The 6,000-nt window shown below is 43.5% G+C and overlaps 1 protein-coding gene across 1 annotated transcript in view; it reads left to right on the top strand.

The window, feature by feature from the left end:
* Positions 1-453: 453 nt before the first annotated feature.
* LOC135108351 (calpain-C-like) overlaps positions 454-6,000 on the top strand; it is a 60,377-nt gene continuing 54,830 nt past the window's right edge. Inside the window, 1 exon segment of the mRNA XM_064019238.1 lies at positions 454-598. The gene's annotated coding sequence lies outside the window, so the exon portion shown is untranslated.

Here is a 6,000-nt window from a genome sequence, read left to right as displayed (position 1 = left end):
CCTTGTTTTTATGTTGCATTCCCCATTATTACTTAAAACGATTATGTAAGATAAAAAAAAACAATATACAAGACCTTTATTGTTGTCTTTTGCATTCTTTATAATTATGATATAATAGCAGTATTCGACACCTTTGTCAAATATACGAAGGTCTGGTTGTATACACTGTATCATAAATCATCGTAATTATGTAGATTATGTAATTCAGGATGATAAAACAATAATGTCATTAGAGTGCAGTCCCCGAAAGATGTCCTTGCCCGGATAATGTGGTAAGTATGTACACATTTTTGCAATTCTTGATGTGAAAGTCCGTACCATCATCATCCCCTTCTCTCTCTCTCTTTTACTCCTCTCGGTACTAGTGCATGCCACAAGGACATGGCAGAGGTGCAGTACGATATGTTTTCCTGATCCAGCAGGCGGGAGAAGTGCGGCTCCTACCTGCGAGTAGTGTCACCTGTCTCGCTGTTGTGTGTGAGTGCGTGTGGCCGCTCTGGTGTAGTGCCGTGACTGTTACTCTCCCCATTGAACTGTTCGTGGGCATTACCAGTTAGTGTGAGTGTAAACACATACCTCAGGGCTAAACATTTAAAAGGTAAGTACACGTTTGAGAGGAAAATAATTGTGTTTTAAAGCTATAATTGAAGATATAAGTTTCAGATGTATGTTTTTCTTCATGTGTGTGTGTGTGTGTGTGTGTGTGTGGGAGAAGCAGGCGAGGGTGTAACAACCTTGGCTGAGTCTTGCCACGGACTTAATGTTTACCTGCAGGCTTCACCTAACGGGATGGGCTGTTCATTGAGTGGTGGCTGTGAAGGGAGGTGATTTAAACGCGATATAAAGAAAGACACCACGCACGTGCTATAACCCTTTGACGAAACAAATTTGCATGTACCGCGCGAAGTAAATGCGTAAAGTTTATAAATACTCGTAGTGTTGATGTAGTTGAAAGATGGATATAGTGAGCTGTTTGTTATTGTTATCTCTGTTTTGAGTGACGTCAGAACAACATACCTGACCGTGGTGAAGAGGAAAGGTATTGAAGTATCCCAGAAGAAGGTTACTCTGTCCTTTATAAATAGATTAGTAATAATAATAATAATAATAATAATAATAATAATAATCAGGGTAAATATTTTCCTTGTGTTACTGTACAGGTGTGAAGTAAAGATGATGGTGTTGGTGGCATTTCCTGTGACCTACGAACAGCAGACCCGACGCCTCCAAAAAAAAAAAAAAAAAAAAAAAATCATAAGCGATCAGGGTAACTGTTTTTTTTTTTCTCTTTATGTTGGTGTTCACGTGTAAAGGAAAGGCATAAAGGTGGTATGGGTGGCATTTCTGTGTGACGTAGAGCATACCCAACTCCTTAATTAAAAAAAAAAAAAAAAACAATCAAAAGCTACCAAAAAAATCACTTTCTTTTTCTTTACGATACTGTACAGGTGTTAAAAAAAAAAAAGTATTGTCGTTTTCTGCGATTTACGAACTTTATACTTTACTCCTTCAAAAAAAAAAAAAACGACTAAGAAAAACACAACAATAAAATCTTAAACGACCAAGATAACTTTTTTTTACTTCGCATTACTTAACGAGTGGAAGGGAAAAGCGTAAAGCTGGTACTAGTGGCATTTCTATGTTACTTTGAAGAACCATATGCAGCGCCTCACAAACCGCAAAGAAAATAATACGAAGCTCAACCAGAATAACTTTTTCCCTCTGCGTTGCTTTTACTAGAGGAAGGGAAAGGTGTGAAACTGGTATGTCTTGGCATTGGAGGTATTTCCGTGTGCGGCAGCGATAGTAGTACCTAGGCGCGGCGGTAAAGTGGGGGGCCAACCTTTAAAGAGTCCCTGAGCCACTAGCAGGGCGCAGCGGGGGAATACTTGCGTAGAAAGTGCGGCGCTGGAGGCGGTGGGAGTGGCGGCGGCTGATGGTGGTGGTGATGTAGCGGCGGAATGGTGGTGAGGTAATAGTACGTGGTGGTGGTGATAGTGGCTCAGGGTATATGATGGGTGGTGGTGATGGGAGGCTGTGGTTTTATGGTGAGTTGGTGGTGGTGGTGGTAGTGGTGGTGAGGGGATCATATGAAGCCAAGTCACCTCACCTACCTTTGGGATGGGTAAAGTGAGGTTAGGTTAGGTTAGGTTAGGTTAGGAAAGGTTATGGTAGATAAGGTTTAAATGCGTTATATTAGCTTAGATGAGGTTAAATTAAGTTAGGTTAGAAGAGGTAACTTAACCTATCCTAGTCCTTCCCTAAATTAGCTTGAGTGGTCGCAAATGTGATAGTGGTAGAGGATATATGACTGAGGGTGGTGGTTAGGTTAGAATAGGTATTTTGACCCAACCTTACCTATAATATCCCTTTCCTAAACTAGCCTGAGTAGTGTGGTACTACTAGTAATAGTGGTGGAGAATATATGATTACCGGTGGTGCTTGTGTTGTTTTATGGTGTGTGGAGGTGTGGCTGCAATATCCTGCTTGCTGTGTGGGGGAAGATCCTTGACTGAGGCGTTGGTTAATGGTTGCTGCAAATTAAGATTTTGGTGGGCCAGGCAGGATGTTTGTGCTGGTGGTGGTGGTGGTGGTGGTGGTGACGTCCTGGTGGTGTTTGGTCATGTGGTGATGCTCAGCTGTTCAGGATGATGGTTTTGGGTGTTGATAATGAATGCACGGAGTACTTCCCACAGCCCCTCTCTCTCTCTCTCTCTCTCTCTCTCTCTCTCTCTCTCTCTCTCTCTGAAAAAATAGGCGTTATAATCATTTATCTTTACCAAGGAGCAGCCATAACATTATATGAATAGATTAAGATGTTAGAAGAACGCTCCCATATTAGGGTATGATTGAAGGTCTACCAGCTTGTGTCCGTGCAAAGAAGGATGAAAATAGTACAAAGGATGCGTAGTAACCCTTGCGAGAGGACACGGAAGCCTTGAGATTTACATTCGTTAGTGAGGCGTAGAATAAGAGAGGATCTGATCAAGGTACTGAAGTAGAATACGGGATATAACAAGGACAAGATGGTTAAAATTCCGGATAGGACAAGATGTAATGGGCTAGATTCAAAAAGCAGATATGAAGATATTGGTTTTCAAGCGCGTGTTAGGTAACTTGGAATAGACTCAGCAATCATCAGGTTGTTAGTGCAGTCAATAGGGAGCTTTAACAGAAGATTAGGGAAAAATTGTAGGTAGGGATGGCAGATGGACTTATGTATGTATATGTTTTATAAAGGAACTCTGACGCTGAAACTTACTGACCTCTTTGAGCTTCCTCTGTTGTTATGAGAACCTTTGTCGTATTGTTTGTGTTGGTCTGCATCTAAGCTTCCTAAAATCCTCATTATATACGAAGGGCAATGTTTATTTTATTTATGTGTGTGTTGCCAGCAAGGATTGGCTACCACACACCCAAACTGACCTTGGGTAAACCCACAAAGAAGAGGAGGAGGAGGAGGAAGAAAAAAAAATCTGTGGTATTTTTAGTTACATCATTATAACAGTAGTAGCAGAGTAGTAGTAGTAGTAGTAGTAATAGTAGTAGTAGTAGCAGCAGCAGTAGCCGTAGTAATGGGAAAGAGAGCTTCACCACACAAACAGTAGCTCATAAGGTAGCGAGAACACTGAATGGTACGCACTGGATTTTGCAACAATGGAGCGGCGGCGGCGGCGGCGGCGGCAGCGGCAGTGGACCACGAGGACGGGGCTGAGATTACACGTACTGTGACCCTATTGCCGAGGGTGCGTATTGCCTCCCAAGAAAAAGAAGAAAAAACACCGTAAGACAAAGAAACGAGCCTGTCCCAATCTCCTCTTATTACTGTGATATTCTTGTTGCAGGGATGAGTGCTGTCCTCGTGTGTATTTGGGGTCCCTCGAGGCAGCTTCACCCCGTGCTTAGCTGGAGACGTATGCTCTCTGTGGAGGTTACTGGCATAGGTTGTTCGCGTCCGCAGTTCAGTGACTCTGATATCTGATCCGGGCGGCGGTGGTGAAGTGGCGGAGGACATGACCGTCAAGGGGACACTCCCGCCCGTGTAGGTGGTGGTGATGATGTTAGTGGTGGTTGATGGTCTTGTTATTGATGTAAGAGAGAGAGAGAGAGAGAGAGAGAGAGAGAGAGAGAGAGTCACAATAAATAATCGAAGGAGAGTGGGTGATACAACTTTATAATAACTAACTTCCAACTAAGCAGCAAGACAACGGCAAGGAGGAAACCAGAGATAAAAGCGCTAAGAGAATGATAAAAAAAAAGACTAGTTAATTGAGAGTGTGTTACAAGATATTATTACGCTAGGAAACAAAACTTCTCTTTTCCACTAAGTAACGTTGCATACTTCATTGTCGTATACTTGGCTAATATCTATCGCAGTTATACACTGAATTAAAAAACGGATTGGGAAGTCGTACACTCGTGGTCAGAGGCAGAGTTTCATGTTACACTCACTTACCCCAGTGTTTAGCGTCTTCCCTCAGTCAGAAGTGTCCTGATGCACTGACAGTCTCCTTGCAAAGCCTGATAGTGTAATTGATGAGCTGTTAGTAGATCAGAGTATTTAAGACTGAGAAGATGAAGAAAAAAAAAACACACACACACACACACACATTGGACGTAAGCACATATTTACTTAGCTTCTGATCTCGACTGTATGTGGTAATTAGGTTAAATTGGGCAGGAAAAAAATATTGCAACAGTAATGATGCGCACAAATATGTAATTTCACTTTAAAGACACACAGTTTCATCTCCCTCAAACTAGTGTAATTCTGTAAACCTATCAACGAAAAGTACCTAGAATATTGCCTATTAAGCTTATTGCAAGGATCAGGTAGTTACTGTAATGAGCGGCCTGTCGTTAACTACGTAGGTGAGCACAGATCTGTATCTCCTCGGTGGTTTACTAGTGAATTGATTGCTATGATACCGGGAAGGGCAGGCGTAAGATTTGGTGTTGTTGTTACTGTGTGTGTGTGTGTGTGTTTATTTACCTAGTCATAATATATAAAGCCTGAACTATCCTCTTTTGGTGTCCTTTCCCTGTATCTACATGTCCAATTCTCTTTTAAAGTCAGAGAGAGAGAGAGAGAGAGAGAGAGAGAGAGAGAGAGAGAGAGAGAGAGAGAGAGATGGCCAGTGATATGCAACAGCACCACCAAGCCACAAGGTGTGTGATTTTTGCCTCAGTCGTGAATCCGGTTTATCAGAGTCCCGTTGGAGGCCGCCGGCGCCGCGGGTTAGCTGGTTGGCTGTTGGATAGTGGGGGAGCGGCCGGCCAGCGTCATCAAGTGCTGGGGGGAGGGGAGGGGGGAGGGGATGTACTGTATATAGGTAAGCGTTCCTTGCTAGACAGGGTGAGGAGTAGAATTGTTCTTTTCTCTTCTCTACATTCATCACTTGGCCTTTAAGTGTCATTTACAGGCCATTGTCGTAACGAGGAGTCATTTAGAGAGTCTCAGATGTGTGTGTATGTGTGTGTGTGTGTGTGTACGCGTCAACGGCGAGTGTAGCTTCGACACTTCACCGGAGCCCGCTTGACTGCCCCTCACCCTCTCGACCCGCGCTCGACCCGGCCTGAGCAAACCCCTTGATGAAGCAACGTTCGAGTTATACTGGTATTAGGCGGGTCATGCTTCCTCCACCACCACCACCACCACCACGACCATTACTGCTACTACTATCGCTACTACTACTACTACTACTACTACTACTACTACTACTACTCATTCGTTTTCTTCTCCATCAGTAGGCCATGAACGGTACACTGTTCGGACTCTGCCATCTCTATCCCCTCTCCTCCTCCTCCTCCTCCTCCTCCTCCTGGTCACCCATTCTTTTCTTATCTCCCATTTTTCATTCTAACCTCTCTCACAGTTCTCTCACCTCCTCCCTTTACTACACACACACACACACACACGCGCGCGCGAGTCTTTGGGAATTTGGGGGACAAGAGAGTGCTAAGAGGCCTCGTAAAGTCGAAGCTCCTACTATGAAACAA

The sequence above is a fragment of the Scylla paramamosain genome, chromosome 17 (assembly GCF_035594125.1).
Source record: "Scylla paramamosain isolate STU-SP2022 chromosome 17, ASM3559412v1, whole genome shotgun sequence".
Classification (NCBI taxonomy): domain Eukaryota; kingdom Metazoa; phylum Arthropoda; class Malacostraca; order Decapoda; family Portunidae; genus Scylla; species Scylla paramamosain.
The sequence above is the reverse complement of the archived record's forward strand: the minus strand, read 5'-3'. Positions and strand labels throughout refer to the sequence as shown.